The sequence below is a fragment of the Herpailurus yagouaroundi genome, unplaced genomic scaffold (assembly GCF_014898765.1).
Source record: "Herpailurus yagouaroundi ecotype Mexico unplaced genomic scaffold, PumYag 139, whole genome shotgun sequence".
NCBI lineage: Eukaryota > Metazoa > Chordata > Mammalia > Carnivora > Felidae > Herpailurus > Herpailurus yagouaroundi.
This window is the reverse complement of record NW_024412394.1, coordinates 85,257,395-85,276,453: the sequence shown is the minus strand read 5'-3', so window position 1 is coordinate 85,276,453 and position 19,059 is coordinate 85,257,395. Positions and strand designations below refer to the sequence as shown.

Here is a 19,059-nt window from a genome sequence, read left to right as displayed (position 1 = left end):
TGATATATCCGGCAGATGATACACAAAATATTTTTCCTTAAAAAATTCAGCAATCTTAAATGAAATTTCCATTCTTCTTTTGGATAGCCCTGTACATAACTGAGAATTGGACACAACTTCAGTTATAGTTTTTTTTTCTTCGTAATAGCATATTCAATGAGATGACATATGTGAAGTATCTACAATAAAACTATCAATAAGAAGTGAAAACAGAAAGGACAAAGCCCTATGGGAAAACGGAAATGTCATCACACAAAATAAACACATAGTTGGTGTCTTCCTACTCTGACCTAGCTAATCAGGAATTCAACTCTTCATTTTCTCCCCTACACAGTAAGGTAATTAGATACTACAGAACACAGACATTTTATCAAAATTTAAATATGAAAGCATGATACGTGTGTCTGTGTATGGGTGTGTAGTTCTCTCTAAATGCCAATTCCTGAGCCCCATACTCACATATCCAGAATTGCAAAACATAAAAAAAAAACTTATAAAAAATGATAATTATTTGAATGCCTTTCCAATTGCAAACTATTTCTAATTTGCAACATTGAGATGTTGGTAATGGGTAGTCAGCTGGGCTCACTTACTGGTTGCCAATGACTGAAATCAGAGCACAAATTTACATCCTTACAAATTTCAAACTGTATTACACACCTTTGAGATTTCTCACAAATGTCTGAAACTGAGAGACATATAACTATAAATGCTAAATCTATTAATGCCAAGGCTCTATCACTGAATTGGAATTTTTTAATAGTTGACCCTATCAGTTATCTGATGCTATATGCTCTGATATACAAAAAAAAGCTAGGAATAGGAAATGCCTGAATAAATGTACTCTGGCCATAATACACAGTGGCAAATCTATTCCCTGATTTAAAATAATCTGGACATAAAAGAAATTACTAGACAGACTATGAATGTATTTCCCAAGGTAATACTCAAATGAGCCTAATTCCAGGATTTTGAGTTCACTGAAAATTAAACACATGTATGGACATCAAGAGCCCATAGGAAATACTTAAAAAATTAAAACTTGGTCAGTTTGCCCAAATAGCTCATCATTTAATTTAGATATGTAATTCCAATATCATTTCATTTTATTCTGTAAGAAATTTCATAGCCAACCATAAGTTTCACTTAAAGAATTTTTTAAAGAAGCTAGCAACAATCACAGACTTTTATATCCTAACAAAAGTGGAAGAGGTTTTTTTTAATCATGCTTTTTACTTCACTGTTTAATATAAGAAGCAGATTGTTTTATCTTCTTCAATTTATTGTGAGGAATTCTAAAATGAGTTTTTATGTGATGCTACAAACAGGACTGTATTTTACTTTGAAAAATCTGTAAAGCAAATAAGAAAATGTTTTTGCTTCCATAATAAATGGTAGGAGTTTCATCCATTTACATTTGGGGGAGCACAAGTTTTACCACAAAAAAAATGGTGTTTCATATTTCAGGACCACAGAACAATCTTGAGATCAATAGTAGAAGGAAAAGGGACTGTGTTCGTTGATGGAAATTTCTATTTGTAAACCAGTCATCTCTGTCAGGAAGAAAAAAATAGAAGGAAGGAAATCTAAGAGAATAAAATAAGCTTCCCAGCAGGGTGCTGTTCTCAGGGAAAAAAATAATAAAAATCACAAGAAGGGGATTTTTTTTCTCTTTTATGGGACAGATTGTGCAATATCCCAAAACCCAAGAATTTACTCTTTGAATCAAAATCCAACCTACAAGATCATCTCTATGTTTATACTTGTTTAAACTGATTGGATCACAATCTTATGCCCAACACTAAAGAAAAGGCAATGGAATGGTCCCCTTTATAATGCTAAAGACATTAATACCTACATTCTTAGCTCTGTGTAGTTTCTTCAACTTTTAAATGTACGGGTGCATGTGGATTGAAATATCCTCTTCATATATACAAAACTGTATTGTGTGATTTATGAATATACTGACGAGTTATCACTTGCAGCTCAGAAACATTTTTACCTCATTTGTTTAAGGTCATAAGCATACACACAATGGATGTATTTCCATTTAAAGCTTTTCAACAAACAATGAACTCTCTGATTAAGGCAAGATAAATAAAAGTAGAAATGGTCTACTTGAAAACAAAACAAAAATACAAACTAGTCTCTTACTTTGTGCCAGGCTTAAGGCAAACTGATAAATATTTAATCACTGTAGCACAAAGAAGTCCACTTCTTCCTAGACACAAAACTCTACAGGGTGCTATTACCTCTAGCTATGGACCAAGGGCTGCCATTTGCAGGAACCACTACAACAGGAAGTTGAAGCACAGAACAACTTGTTAGAAGCTCTGGCAGCCAGCCAGGCTCTGTATGCATATTCATATTTGAAGATGTATGTTTTCTTTGTTAGACACATTTATGAGATATTTCACATGCATCTCATTTGTTGTTGTTTTATTCCTAGGAGTTAGAATAAAACGGTCCCCTATTAAACCATAAATGATCAATAATTAAAATAATTGCGCCCTTCAGGGAACCAATAGGAAATACAGAAGAGAATAATATTTTTTTGTAAAATAGCACAGGCCAAGGATCTGAAAAACAGAAAAAGCTAAGCGCACATCATATGCTGCAGAAACTTAATAAATACAACTCTGAAACAAAGTTAGATAAGATATCCTGGCTGGTGCTAGAACTTTGTATTTGGTTTTAACAGTCGCCATAATAAATAGAAAACATTTTTAAATAACATATATTTATAACTAGTCTTAGTTCCATTCATCAAATTATCTAGAAAACTGGTTTTTATAAATATCAACAAAGCCTGATGTGAAGTAAAAAATAGCTACAGTTTATAAGCACTACACTATGTGTATGTCCTTAGTATAAATTATTTCTAACCCTTAGGACAAGTTTTCAAGGCAGAGATTTAATAGATAGAGCATCTGAGGGGTACCTGGGTGGCTCTGTCGGTAAAACGTCAGACTTCGGTTCAGGTCATGATCTCACAGTTAGGTCATGGGTTCGAGCCCCGCGACAGGCTCTGTGCTGACAGCTCAGAGCCTGGAGCCTGCTTCAGATTCTGAGACTCCCCATCTCTCTGCCCCTCCTCCACTCGTGCTCTGTCTCTCTTTTTCTCTCTCGAAAATAAATAATCATTCATTAAAATTAAAAAAAAAGATACAGCCCCTGAGGCATGAGAAGAAAATGTCTTTCCTTCCAGTAGCCCAGCTAGGAAACGTACTTCAAGAATTTCAGTGCAAATCCAAAGGCTTATGCTTACATAGTTCATGAAGGCTATTTGAATGTTATTTTGGAAATTGACGTTTCATAAACTAAGCATAAATGAGCATCATGCCTGATTTCACTTACTCAAAAAAAAAACCAAACAAAAATAAAAACAAAAAAAACTAAAGCTCATACAATTCTTTCAGGTATTACGACATCCTCATACTTTATATTGATTTTGATAATTTTTAAAATTTAACAATGTTTCACATATATGTTTTTCACTTTCATTCGTTAGAACTTTGGAGGATGGAGCCCTATTTTCAGTCATTTTTTAAATGTTTAAAATTGAAATATCCGTAAACCTGTTAAACTACATATTACAGAATTAGAGAAGCCACGTTCAGACACAATCAAAACATCTTGTAGATAATCATGATTTCTAACAATCTGTATCCAGATACCACCACCAGCACCATACTCTATAGAATGTTTTCATGATGACAAATAATCCTTCACTGTTCTAGAAACTCAATGTATATTACTTCATAAAATAATTTTGTTCCCTTTTTCATTTAATTGCCTAGGAAATGACAATTTCATTTTTATTCAGTAACCTATTAATTTAAATTGAATCTAATAGACTTGTTGAAATGAACAATTTTAACCTGAAGAAATTTCCGAGTTTTCTACATGAAATGTTTCAGTTTTAATTTATTTGGCTCATCTCAGATGAAGTTTAATCTCCAAAAATACAGAAAATAAATGTGAAGGATGAAATTTCCCTATCCTATGATTTCTAAAAGGAAAAAAGTTCTTGATTCAGTCTAAATCCTAAGAACTCACAAGAACCCCAACAACTGACTATTTAATTGTCCAGGTTATGCTTACATAGGGTTAAGTTCACTACCTCTTGAGCCCTTCTCATGTGCAGGTAGCATTTGGGCCACACGTTATTCTGATGCCTTCGTCTTATACTGACCTAGCAGGGTTTGCTTAAAAAGTAAAACTCTCTTAATAAAACATTTACCCATACAAATATTTTCACTTAATTTGTTTTATTTTTTACTGAAAATATATTTTATAGAGGAAATTAAATATGTTTTACCCAAGATCACATATCCATAGGCTATGTGCTTATTTGGCATTCATAAGACTATTTTATTAACACCAAGCAGACATTTTTATTTTCTCCATTAAATTTGCACTGGTTATGCCCACTCTTAAAAGCCCTTCACTTGTGCTTCCAAGGTACACTCTAAATAGACTAAAATCTCATGGGCTGATTAGCAGATCAAATGCTCAATAGTACTTGCACAAATCAAAAATAATAATATAAATAAACAAAATAAAACCAAGCAATGACTTTGGTGGCTGGATCCTTTACCCCAGGACTTAGGTGGATAGACCATTTGCCCCAGGTCCTTGATTTTTCTTTTAACAAACAAATGTAGTTATATTATTTGAAAAGGTAGTTTCCAGTTCTGGTCAGTTCCATTTTTCTTTGAAACAAGAGGGTGAAGTAATATACAAGTAAATGATAAGTGAGTACTCATTGGCCAGTAAGAAATATCCCCTTATCTGTTCTCACCAAAGGACTTTTAGAAATTTCCAAAAATATTCAATCAATAATACTGATAATGTGGTACGATCCCCTCCTTAAGGAGAGAAAAAACAAAACAAAACAAAAACAAAAGACCTCAAGGCAGCCTAGCTATATGCAACAGCCCTTATGACCATGTAACATGAGACCACTTAATCAGACTGCATGTTTGTGTGTTACCATATATGGTAAACAAATAAACAGAAAATGTATAAAAACTATGCCATGTGAGTACGAACCCAACTGAATGGTGCCAGCATGAATAAAGTTGCTTCCTGGAAAGAAAAGCCTGGGTGTTACAACTCTCTGTCCGAGAAACCTGCTACAATAATTCTATGATTTTTTTTAAGTTAAAAATAAAACTAATTGCCTTTGACTTTAAAAAAAAGAAAAAGAGGGGTGCCTGGGTGGCTCAGTCGGTTAAGAGTCTGACTCTTGATTTCAGCTCAGGTCATGATCTCATGGTTCATTAGATGGAGCCCCACGTCAGGCTCCCTGCTGTTAGCCCAGAGCCTGCCTGGGATTTTCCCTCTCCTTCTCTCTGTCTCTCTCTCTCTCTCTCACTTGGAATAAATAAACTTAAAAGAAAAAAAGAGAGAGAGAGAGATGACTATATTAAAAAAAGAAAAAGAGATTTCCAAATACTTTAAAATCTCTATCGGTTTACGTTTTTAAAACTACATGCTGAGTAACTAGTATGGTAAGGTCTTCTATCATAAATTTCATAAATGTCATCTCCATTCAGTCCTCATCACAGATCTATGGGGGCAAATGAAGAAAGTTGGCTAACTTGTCTAAATATTAATTACAGTCCAGGAATTGAACCTGGGCCTTTCATTTCAATCCAGAACTCTTCCCATCATACTGTTTCCCTTTTCCTCTTCCCCAATAACTACCAGACATGCCCTCAAAGAAGCTTTCGAATATAAAGTTCAGACACATGATTTGTTGGAGAATCTATGGGGAAAAATACACTCTCATACACTGATCTTAGAACTAGAAAATAGCTCTTTGCATCAAAGGGAATTTGACAATATGTAACCAATTTACATCCATGTGTTCCCTTCTCTGATGAATCACACTTTTAGGAATCTATCCTAAAGATACACTGACAAATATATAAAAGACACATGCATAAAACAATTGATTGTAAGAATACTTATAGCAGTAGAAGACTTGGGGAATAAATCCTTAAATGGATTGTTTGAATAAACTAGTTTTATATATTCCTAAGAAATGAAAAGATAATCCAAATATTTTTTTAAATGGCTAAACATCAGGGAGAAAAAACAGAATGGATAGACAGAAATGGAATCTAGTTTTCTCTGAATACACCCTATTCTGTAGATTTGACTTTGGAACTATATAAAAGTTTTATATTATTATATAACAAAACAGAACATCTAAAAATACCTTAAAGGGGTGCCTGGCTGACTCAGTTGGTTACACATCCAACTCTTGATTTTGGCTCAGGTCATGATCTCATGGTTGGTGAGATAGAGCCCCCGTGTTAGGTTCTCCATTGACAGCACAGAGCCTGTTTGGGATTCTCTTTCTCCTCTCTCACTGCCCTTCTCCCCTACTCACACCCTCTCACTCTCTCTAAATAAATAAACATTAAAAAATACATAAAAGCAAAAATCACAGGAAATGAAGTTGTAATTCAAGTTTGTGATCTAACCACAGAATGACTTTTTCAAGTGAATTTTTTAAAGGTAATTTGACTAAAGTCAAAGTAAATTTTTGAAAGGTAAAGTGAGGTGAAGGGAAGTGAAGTAAAGTGAATTTTTTAAAGGTAATTTTTTAAAGGTAATAGAGGCGTCTGGCTGGCTCAGTTGGAAAAGCATGAGATTCTTGATCTCAGCGTCGTGAGTTCAAGCCCTATGTTGGGCATGGAGCCTACATAAAAATAATTAATTAATTAATTAATTAAAAATTTTAAAGGTATGTTTTTTTTTAAAAAAAAGGTAATTTGTACGTGCCCAGTGGGATGTTTCAGAAACACAAAATAATAACTAAAAATATTTTAAAATCATTTCAGTAACTATGTTATATAGGATAATACTGGTATTATTCTGAAACTATATATACACAGAGCATGACAGAGAAAATAGTTATTAGGAATAAAAACTTTCAGTGGATAAGAGATAAAAATATAAAATTTAAAGAAGTTAAATACAAGGCTTATTATTTAAATGTACATACCAACATGAACTCATTATGGATTTTCTCTATTAAAAATATATATTTCTCATATGGTCCCCTGAAATACATAGAAACTACTGATATATTAAAAGCAAACAGCCCTACAGGCCTAAATGTAGTCTCTATCATTTCCCACTATAAAAAAAAACAGAGTTCCTCAATGAAATGACCATTTCTAAGAGTAGGGCAGGAAATAGGCAAGACATTCCTGCAATATCTTAATATACCAGAGAGTACAGTGAATATCAAGGAATATTGATTTGAAAAGACTAAGAAACCAAACTGAAGACTCTCCCACCAAAAAAGATGGGGCAATTTGAACACTGAAAAGAAAAGTAACTGCAATACATCAAAACACGTATGCTAAAAATCCAAGAGTTTACAAAGATACAAAAAGCAAACTGATCACCAACTAAAGAATACTAGGAACTAATTCATTGTTTCTAAGACCTGTAAAATGAAGAGCAAGTATCAAGTAATTGATCTAATTACTTACATGAACTCTACATGAGGCTAAAAAATGGTTAATGACGGAAAGCTCTTCTTCATGAAAGTATTTCAGTTAATACATTAAAAAGGAATGTTATATCTTCACTATGTGATGATATGAAATAGTTATTGTTCATTTTTTAGTGTATTGGAATACAGTGGTATTGGAATCATGTTTTTATAAAAAATCCTGGTCTTTTAGCGATGCATACTTACATATGAGCAGATTACAGATTATGTGATATAATATCTGAGATTTGTTTCCAAGAACCCAGTGTGGAAAAAAAGGAGTTGGTAAGGTTACAGATGAAAACAAACTAGGTGATGAGTGGTAATTATTGAAGTAAGTAATGTGTACTTGAGGGTTCCTCATACTATATTCTCTATTTGAAAATTTTCCAAACAAAATTTTGTTTTAAACATTACAGGGTTAATATCATATCCTTAAGTGGGCTCTCATCTGAAGTTTTGTTGTTTTTGTTTGCCATTTTGTTGATGTTTCTAGATCTTAACAGAGAAAAAAAATCTTATTAAAGGAAAGTCAATCCTCAAAAAAAAAAAAAATCCAATGTTCTTCTTTTTCTCTACTTTTGCCTCACTTTGCAACAAAATGTCTATTCCTGTGCTGACATCAAAAGACCAGAATTTTGCCATAAGCAGTGACTACTTTAAAATTGCATAGTGGTTTGAAGTGTGCAGGCTGGTCGCAGCACTGTAAACCTTGACTAATCCGTATTTTAAAACCTTGCCCTTCAAAAGAGCCTAGGAAGCTATCAGTTTCTCCCCAATCTGCACAAGCAACCATCTGACCCACTTTTCTTCACAGAGACCCATTCCACATTCAGGACCATGCACATCATGGACATAAATCTAAAAAGAATGAGGCAGACTATGAACAAGGGTTTTTTAAAAGCTGTATTTATAAGACACTATATTATGATTTATATCAAAGGAGACTAAAAAGTAATGCAGTCTTTGGACGCATAATAAAAACTATGTATTTCAGACCTACCAACTAATTAATTTGTAGATCTACAAAGATGGGTAAGAAAGTGATAGTTACCAGTAAACTTTGAAATATTCATGAATCTTTATTTTATTTTCTATCCTAATCCAATGCAGTCAAGTGATTCCCAAGGTGTATACAGGCCACGTATGTTATTTTCTAATACAAACTCAGCCATAGGTACTCTCCCAGGAAAACTGAGGAAATGGAATAAAATTTAGCTAAACTATATCTGTCGCCATCAAAAGTGACTGTCAAGATTAAATTACAGAAAAATTCAGATGGAAACCCATAAGACTGGTGAAAAACCTCTCCCTTTCCCATTGCAAAAAATCCATTTAAATTCTCATCTCTACAAAGATACTTCATTTCTTCCTTAGAAAAATTGCCTTTTACTGTGAGAAACTTACAATTTGATCCTGCAGAATTTGTAAGGCTCAGTTTTTTTTTTTCTTTAGAAGTGTCCAAAAAGTTAAAAGATGACAATCTTTTGAACAGAAAAAATGAGAAACTTAGGGAAAGGGAGAGTAGCAGAGGGAGTTCACATCTGGATGCTTGCCTTTAATGATCTTCATGTTTAAATACACATGAATAGGTCCTTAAGGGGAGAGGTACGTTTTCAAACATCTGCTATGAAAGAGGAGGCATTAATCAAATAGTTATACCTAGTGATGACACCAAAATAAGAACATGAGTGCCTGATGAATAGGAAGAGATCACCTCAAACTAAACATGAGAATTTGTTAGTGGCTCTGAATTGCCCCAGCATCACAGCAGGAAACAAAACAAAAAGATATGGTGGCTGAATCACACCTGGATATGGGGAAATGAGGATGACTGACAGATAAAAATGGAAAGGGTAGAGTTTGCAAGAATAACCACACTCCACATAATGCAGGCAGCCGTGTATAGGTGGCCATTGTATTTGTTATGCATAGTTTGCTTTTTATGTGCTAGCACTGGGTATACAATGGTGAGCACGGGACAATGTCTAATAGGATCTGATTGCCTTATTTTTCAGTTTAATGAAGGAAAAATAATACCAGCAGTACATCTTAAATACATATCATAATTCATATTTACACTATGTGTATGAAATATTGACCTTTATACTTGATCCAACCCAAATCCTTGACATTCAATTTCCCAAATAAATGGCAAGTGCAGCCACTTCTCTCCACTCCCTCTGCTCATTTCAGACCATCTCCATTTCTTGTCTGGTCAACTGTAATATTTTTCACAGTTGTTTCCCTGCTGCAGATCTTCTCATCCCTATGGCCCTGACCTCCAAAGCATCCTTCACAAGCTCATTGTTTCAAACACAGCTCTGAAGCGGTTGTTCCCCTAAGTAAAGCCCATCAATAAATCTCCATCCTTGGAGAAAAAACTCCAAGCTTCTTAGCATCATCTTCCTTCCTTATCCTTTCTTTCTGCCACTCTTTCACAGTAAAGTGGACACTGACCATGCTTCCCGCCTACACATCCTAAAATATTCCCACCACCTGTGCAAATTTGCCCATGGAAATTCACCCTTTCATTCTCTGGAGAAAAAGATGAGTTTGAAGAAAATTCAATCAGGAACATCTGACTGGCCAATGGGAAAAAGTTTGATCACATTATTAATCCAAAGACAAATGAAGGCAATAATGATATATCAATTTCACTCAAAATTGACAGAGATAAACTTTATAGAACATCCTGGCATATTCACACAATTTTCACTCAATATTATGTTTGTGAGATCTATCCATGCCAAGAAAATATTAAAATAAAATTGTAAGGGGACACCTGGGTGGCTCAATCAGTTAACTGTCTGACTTCAGCTCAGGTCATGATCTCACTGTTCCCAAGTTCAAGCCCTACATCAGGGTCTGTGCTGATAGCTCAGAGCCTGAAGCCTGCTTCAGATTCTGTCTCCCTCTCTCTCCCGGCATAGTCATACTCTTTTGAGCTCTCTCTCTCTCTCAAAAATAAATAAAAAAACATTAAAAAAAATAAAATAATAAATAAAATTGCAAGCAGTAGCTTAAAAAGGTATAAAACAAAATTTTATTTGGAAAAATATTCAATGGACACAATATTGGCTATAGATAGATAATATGTGTATACAAGTATTTTCAATGGAAAGGAAAATGACAAGAAACCCATGATGCTGTTTGCCTGTAAGAGGGGCAGAAGAGGATTAGGATTTAGGACAGAGAGAGAGGTTAGCTCTTTATGATTTATTAGTAAGAAAAAAAATGACATGCCAAAAGTTGTTATTTCTAGGAGATAGGAATGTGGGTATTTATGTTATCGTTTATTTTTTTTTCTGCATTTAAAATTTTTCTCAGTGTAACAAAATGAATAAACAAAGAAGACACAGTTGGTATCCTCATGGAGCAGTGCAGTGAAGAACACAAGTAAAGCAACAATTTTGGTAATATGTGACTAATGCCATGTTAGACGACTACACTGTGCTGAGAGCAGAGGTCAGCAGCTTCATTGACCAGGAATTGCCGAATGGCTTCTGAAAAGAGTCACTAGCAATTAAGAGATGAGTAGAAGCTGATGAACTGGGAGCTGGGGGTTATATTTCTGTGTTGAAGGCAGTAAAATAGTATTTACAAAGGAAAGCCAGCGAGACAGAACTTGGTATTTTAGAGGAACCGGAAGTTGTTTTTAACATCTCAGGTTCAGATGGTATATAAGAAAGGCAGGCAAGGGTGAGATCCTGAGAGGAATGAGATCCAACTCTTAGGAGTCTGAACTGTATCCTGACAGATGAGGGGTGGGGTGGCTACTTCAGACTTCTAATTAGGGGAATACTACCAGCTGTAGATTATAGAAAGATCACCACAGGGAGATGGAACAGTTTGATCTTGCAATAGGCTGGTTGAAAATGTTAGCCTGAAATAATGAACAAACAACAGAGCTGGGGGAAGGGAATCGGGAAGGCTTTATGGACTGAAAATTGTAGGACTAAGTACATGAGACTATGAGGGACAGAAAGAATGAGACGATGGTTCCACGCTTCTGATTTAGCCATCTGGATGATGAGGACACCCTTTGCCTCATCAGGAAATATGGAGAAGGGTAGTATGTAGGTTGGTTTGGGGAAAGCGGCATTCGTGACTGTAGGAAAGAGAAGTACTGAGACTTTTTGGATACTATCTTGCACGGATTTAAGTTTAAATTAAGTCAAAATCCTACATTTGTCCAATGATTGGCTTTCCAGATTTGTGATCACTTTATTAGTATTAGTCTAAGTGTTAGTATTGGTAAAAGACATCTGAAAATACACATATTAAAATCAAGTCTATCATTGTTGCTGTAAGTAGTTCTCAAGATGAAAAAATTAAAAACACCTACCCCAATATTCAAAAACAGATACATAGTTCACTAAGTATTTGTGGAATATCAGAATAACAATCATGATATTTCAGCTGGTAGAAATATTTTTATATAAAATTCTCATTATCTTTCTGGCACCATGGAAAAATAAGCTTATTTATTTATAGATGTGAAATTCCTTTAACAGATATGTGGACAACTCAATAAACAAAAGTTTCCTCAGTATAACCTAATATGACCCATTATTCCATGAGAAATGTCCCTCCAAATAAAAAAAAAAAGAGCTTTGTTTCCACAAAGAAAAATAAATCCTGAAGAGACCCTCTTCCCATTAGTATGAAAGTCTAGAACCTGGTAAGTTAGTATCAGCAACCTATGCATATGTATGGAGTATTGTTATTTCAAGTGGCATTAATACACAAAGTCAAGGTGTTTACAGGACAACCAGCAAAATATTTTTAAATATACACCAAATGTTAGTGTATCTGAGTACCAATCCAGAAAAGTAAAATAAACATTTTTCTTCTGCATTGTCCTAATACTTGATATCAGAAGTCATTGTTGACATCAATTCATTAAATATTTCTCCTAATAGCAGATAGTCCCTTCATTGTTCTGTACCATAACAGCAGTGACAACCTACATTTACTGGGCTCCGACATGACTCTAAAAATCCAATCAGTTTCTTTTTTCTATATATTCTTCCTATCATTTCATCATCAAATCACTTATATTATGAATGAGCTACTCCATGCCCGATTGACCCTTTTGCTTTCTAGTGAGTTTCATATTCAGGATAAGACCCCCACAGTTGCAAAGTTGCTCTTCTACATATCTACATATAAATATTTAGACCTTTAACTACCTCTGTCCATATTGTCTCCATGGTAGAAAAACTGGAGCCCTCAAACATCCATCTACTCTCCAACATCACTTAGGTACCTTGCATTAGGTGAGGCCAAGTGATAAGTTCTGGCCAGTGACCTTCACACATTAGGTAGAAGGGGCATAGGCCATATTGGCCAAAGCATAGAAGAAATTCATGGGACCCTCCAGGTGTCCCTACCTCAGTCAAGGTGATCAAGAGCTTTCCATACGGTGGAGCAGTCATTAATTTCAGTCTTTATGTGGCTATAAGGAACAGAGCCCTTTTTTCTACCTAATAATCCAATCGGACAAGTGGTGTGAGAAACAAACCCCTGTTGTATTTAGCCACCAAGATGTGGGTAGTTGTTTATTACAACAGGACAATCTGGATTAGCATCAACCAATAGAATAAACCCCCAAGGTCAAGTATGCAGCATGTGAAGAGTGTCTTCTTTTATAAAAGGAACTATGTGACCATTTAAAAATTAGCCCTTGCTCCTTTTAAACTGTGTCTATTTTAACAAGAGATTTGGGGGATATAATTTCTCTTGACAAGTTTGATCACAAGGAACACACTGCCCTGTATAGTATATCCTCAAAGAACTGGATTGGATAGACCATTTTATCCACTTGAATATTTTTTGAGCCCCTCATTCTGTCAGGCACTATTTCAGGCACTGGGTAGAAGAAAATTAACAAGAACCATCATAGTTCCTGCTCTCATGTGGTCCTCCATCAAGTTGACAAGATAATCATCAATGAAATAAATACACACACAAAATAAAAGGGTCTGCAATAATCTTTAACGCTGTTTGCCAAATATTCCCAACTTTTTCTTTCTGGCATGTGGATGATAAGGTTGAACATCCTGGCCCACTATAGGTAAGTGGAGGCTATTTGACTAGTTCTGACCAATGCATTGTGAGAAAAACTAATATATGTCACTTTAGACCAAGCATTTAATTGCTCTCTTTCCTTCTATCATTGGCCCCCCGCAACACTGAACTGATGACTGCTCCATCAGTGAATAAAATTAGTAGGGCCCCTGCTGACAACAATGAACATGTATTATGAGTGGAAAAAGATATTGGTTGTTTACAGACACTGAGATTTGGGAGTTGCTTGTTAATGCAGCGTAACCTAGCCCATCCTGAGTGATAACTATCTTCTTCAAATTGTGTCCAGCATTTTAACTCCAAGATTTTTAAATATACTTATTTGACTTTGACAAGAATTTTATCAACTGGTCACTTCAGCATAAAAAGTTTTATGAAATTGGGGCGCCTGGGTGGCGCAGTCGGTTAAGCGTCCGACTTCAGCCAGGTCACGATCTCGCAGTCCGTGAGTTCGAGCCCCGCGTCAGGCTCTGGGCTGATGGCTCAGAGCCTGGAGCCTGTTTCCGATTCTGTGTCTTCCTCTCTCTCTGCCCTTCCCCTGTTCATGCTCTGTATCTCTCTGTCCCAAAAATAAATAAACGTTGAAAAAAAAAAGTTTTATGAAATTACTCAAATAAATTAGTATGATTATAAGATGGAACCAAATCCACTTTGTAAAAGTCCTTTTAGCTTTCCAGATTGCATCTGAACACTTTTATGACAGTACATCATTCTCTACAGCATGAGCACTAAACTCAATCCTTTTCAAGTACAGAGTCTGTTGTCTACAGAGACCACAGGTGCTGCTGTATATCAGACAAGCTGGAGCAGAGTGTTGTAATACAGTTTGTTCTTGCAAGAGGTGAGTTAATGCATGCTTTGAACAAGTTCACCTCCCAAGTGATCCTTGCTTTTCAAGAAAGCTTTTTAACATTTTCTTAGCACTCATTCCCTCCAGTAATCCAGTTTCTGGCATTTCATTTTGTCTTTTATGCTCTTTCTCTTGGCAGATGAACCAGCCTGCTGCTTTCTTCTTATGACATGACTTCAAAGGGAAATCAAAGGAGTCCAATTTTTTTTTCTTAACCCAGTTTTCAATGTATAAAGTACACTGATGCTTGCTGACTAGGCACTGTTAAAGTCCCAAAATATCCTTGCACCAGTTCAAATGGAGAAACTTGGAAATTAGGATTTATCTACAGGGAGTATGCAAGGTACTGCCCATGCTTTTTTTTTTTAAATAAAGCTTTATTGAAACACAGCCATACCCACTCACACACATGTTGTCTATGGTTGCTTCTTCTGTACAACAGTTGAGTTGAATAGCTGCAACAAATATGTTTATTATCTGGCCCTTTACAAAATAAGCTGGTAAAACCCTGACCCTTTAATGCCTTGTATGATGTGACACCTTCCTCAATTTAAACTCTCTTTTCCTCACCTTTATGCCACGGTCACAATGACATTTTTATATCTCTGAGGGCTCCATACCTTCTCTGAGTACATGAGGAGAAGACTATGGTTTATGTGGATCTCTCTCTATAAATACCTTCCCCAGCCCTCTGCCCAACCCACTTTGCCTGCCTACTTCCTACTCATCCTTCCAAGAGTCACTTTCTCAGAGAGGTGACTCCTGACTGTTGTCTGTCCTGAAGACCATGTACTTTGGTGACACACTATAGAGAATCTTGTTTCTTACCTTACCTCATGTTAAATTATACTTATGTTCATTTGATTGCTTGATTGGTTTCCCCCATAGACCAAAAGTGCCTATAAAGAAAGGACAAGTGTATTTTTTGTTCAGTGTCTGTGACTAAGGCACAGAGTAGGTGGTCAGGAAAAATTGGCTGAAAGAATAATTGGATTCTTGGCATACACAGCTGTAATAATTGAAGTTTCAAACACTTACAAGCAACCCCAATAATTCATTACAAATATCCATTGGTAATTTTCCTCAGGCCCTGCTCTGAATCTCAAAATTGTTTGGTTAATGTGTGAGTCAGTTAGCTAGTCAGTGAATCTGGTGGGCATCCAGGATACTTATTTTATTGCTGGCTTGCTACTTCATACTTATCCCCTCTTACAGAGTAACTCAGGATATAATATTTTTGATGGTTTATTTTTGAAATAGAAGTTCCATTTAAAGGAAAGTCAACTGATACTGCTGAGGGTATTTAACCAGAATATATACATTTGGATTCACTTAAAAGTAAAATGTTGATTTTGCAGTAGTTCCAATCTAGGGAGGGAATGAATCAACCATATATCTTACAAATAAGAAAAATTTTAAAAAGTCTTGAAATTGTTTCAATACATTTTCCTCTGCTATAAAACTATCAAAACAGTGGTAAAATTAGAGAAGGCTGAAAATACATTAATTTTGTGAAGTGAGGACATATTCAGAAAATACTTGTCTCAACAGAAACCTAATTCAAATGAAAGGTAAAGTATTTATAATCATTCCTCTGAAGCAACAGAGGCTGAGAACAGTATTGAAGCAAATGAACCAGCATTTATGATATATAAAATTTAGCTCACCTAGTTTAAATATCTGTCTTTAAAAAAATTTTTGAGAGGCTAAAAGTTGACCATGTGACGTTCTTTCTAACCAAAGGTTATCATAAAGAAAAAGGTTATAAGCCAGAAGGATATTCATGACAGATATCATCAAAATAAATGCATATGTGAATATATACAAAGAGCAGAAAATATTTATGGATTATGTCGTTGATTTTGTAGCTCTATTATATGGGAACCCCAGTTTGGAGAATAAGAATAATAATTTATGTCCATATATTGCCATTGGGTCATAAGAGTGCTGTATGGATCAGTTTAAGAAGTCCTGCATTTGAAGAATATTTTGCAACACAAAACCATGAACCTAAACGTATCAGAATTTCTTGGGATTCATATGTATTAAAATGGTATTTATAGGTTGAAGATCTCAATATACATTCCTCATGTATGTTAACAGTATTCACACTGTGTACTTTTCATTAGTAAGATACCTCTGTAAAATAGCCTGAAACATGTGGAAAATTTACCTCTCAAAGAGAAAAATAAAAATGCCAGGTATGCCCTCTTCCTTTTCTATTGATGGCTTTCACGGTGTTCCTACTACCTTTTTTTTTTTTTTTTTTTTTTTCCTCTTTACAAACTTGTTCTGGGCAGTATCACTCATTCCCTTGGATTCAATGACTACTTCTATGCTAAAAATTCCCAAATCATTATCACCAGCTAGAGTTCTCCCCTAAGCTTTGACTCTAAAGATTCAACTGCTGCTTAGACACCTGAATGTGGGTTTCTATCAGGCAATGGAAATGAAAAACAAAAAACAAAAAACAAACAACAAAAAAAAACACCCAAGTGGAAATTCTTGTTTGTTCTCAAAATCGGTCTTTCTGTGTTTCTTTTAACCAACTTAAAAATTGGAGTTTCATGCCTCACCCCTTCTTCCTTACATTCTGCATCTAATCCATTTTCAAGTCCTTTTGAGTGGGACTACTAAAAAAGTCCATTAGTCCATTCATGCCCATCCATCTCCACTGCCACCATCCTAGTTCAGGTCATTATCATCAATCCCTTCAATTACCTCAACAGCCTCTCAGTGAATTTTCTTGTCCTGACCGTGCCCCCACCCCACCCTGATTCATTTTCCTTGTCTTCAGAGGGATTTCCTGAAATTCTTTAACAAGGCTTACAAAGTGGCTCATGATCAGATTCTGGCCTATCACTCAACCTTCTCCCTCTCCACTCTTTAGTCCTGATCCCTGCTTTCTCCTTCTCCTCCATCATTGTCTTCATATTTAAATCCCAAACATTCCAAATTTCTTTTAGTTCCTAGAATAGTTTATACACTTTCTCACCTAGTACTACCCTACAAGCTAAAGCAATAAATTATTTGCCTGAAATATTCTGCCCCATCCACCCATTCCTAGCCCTACTGCAAATTCTAATTACTCTGCTCATCCTTAAAAATCTCATATTAGTTGTGACTTTCTCTGGAAAGTCTTCCGCAATTCTTCTAAGAATCTGTTGTTTTTCTGTCATATGCTCCTATATCCTACTTAATTTATTGTTGTACTTAGTTCACCATATGTTATTTACTTTTAAAATTGTTTGCAGTAGATTATAGGCATCACAAGGTAGATATAATTCTTATTTGATATTCAAAGTTAATAATAATAAAATATTTCATTCATAGGAATGACTTGATAAACATTGTATGGATGGATGGATGGATGGATGGATGGATGGATGCATCAGTGAATCTACAGGCTCATTTCTACTTACTTCTCTAATAGATTTATTCCATAAATATTTCTCTGAAAATCAATGACATCTAGAGCAGTACTCCTTAAACTTTTCATAGGCATTAATACTACTGGCAAAAGAATATGAATTAGTATCCCCAGAAAATATTTGAACTTTTGTGGATTTATCTTAAAAGTGCATGTGAACTTTCAATTCTATCTCATTAATTTTTTTAATATGTTTTAATACAAATCAGCATTTTTCTTACTACATGCCCGTCAAAAGCTTTAAGTATAATTTATATTCCACAAGATGGTACCATGTTTATCCTGCAACTGTGGCTATCTCCTGGCATGCTGGTATATACCTCAATAGGTATGGATACTGGAGTTTAAGATTCTATGTACATACAGAATTGACTTTTTCACAAGTTATGAGACATGTCTTTTGGTAGAAATTGGATGTTAGTAACTAACAGCAAATATTCTATGACTTCAAGCAACAATTTTAGTAGGATGCAGGAATAGTTTTTGTTCCATTGTGACCTCTTTGACCGTCAAGTCTATGTTTGATAGAGCAACTAGAAGGCCACCTCGTTGACTGGGCATAAATAGAATACCCTGAATTACAGGACAGGCCAGCTGACATACTGTGCACAGCATGCTGGTGTCTGACTACTTACCTTGACTGGACTAGCTACCATGGGATATATTTAGGCCTTTTAAATGGTGCATGAGATCAGTGCTAATGTGCAAAGCTTTAAAAGCAATTGAGGAGGAAAATGCATTCACTTGAAATGTGAGCCAGCACTTGTGCTGGAAGGCAGTTCCTAGGACTGCTTCTGGAAGGGACCATCAAGCATAAGGTCCCACAGAATTACCACCACAAAGCAAGGACTCCATCCATTCCCATGGTTGCTGACCATCTGCAGTGAGTAATCTTAGTTATTTATGGAGACAGGTAAAACAATAGGGTTAATGCTATACTTTAATGGTTCCCTGTATGTGAAGGGGCTCTGTGAAGCTCCTTCAGTAAAAAAATCAGTTTCTCTTTGTTATCTACCCATCTATCTTTTCTCCTTCCTTCAAACTCGAATTCCCATGAAGAAGTCCTGCAAACTCTTAAAAAAAGAACATTGTCTAAGAGCAATTAAACCAAATATTAAGTCATGTAGGTAGAGAAGTATATAGTTACAAGAAGTATTTACAAATCAT

The 19,059-nt window shown here is 35.3% G+C and overlaps 1 protein-coding gene and 1 long non-coding RNA gene across 2 annotated transcripts in view; both read right to left on the bottom strand.

Annotated features, from left to right (window-relative positions):
- Positions 1-19,059, bottom strand: part of LOC121030030 (laminin subunit alpha-2-like) — a 195,389-nt gene that overhangs the window by 97,746 nt on the left and 78,584 nt on the right. The window lies entirely within an intron of this gene.
- Positions 11,964-17,248, bottom strand: LOC121030031 (uncharacterized). The gene is made up of 3 exons (XR_005790051.1): positions 14,976-17,248; positions 12,047-12,048; positions 11,964-11,976 (listed from the first exon to the last, which is right to left on the bottom strand). It is a non-coding gene; the product is annotated as an uncharacterized LOC121030031 (long non-coding RNA).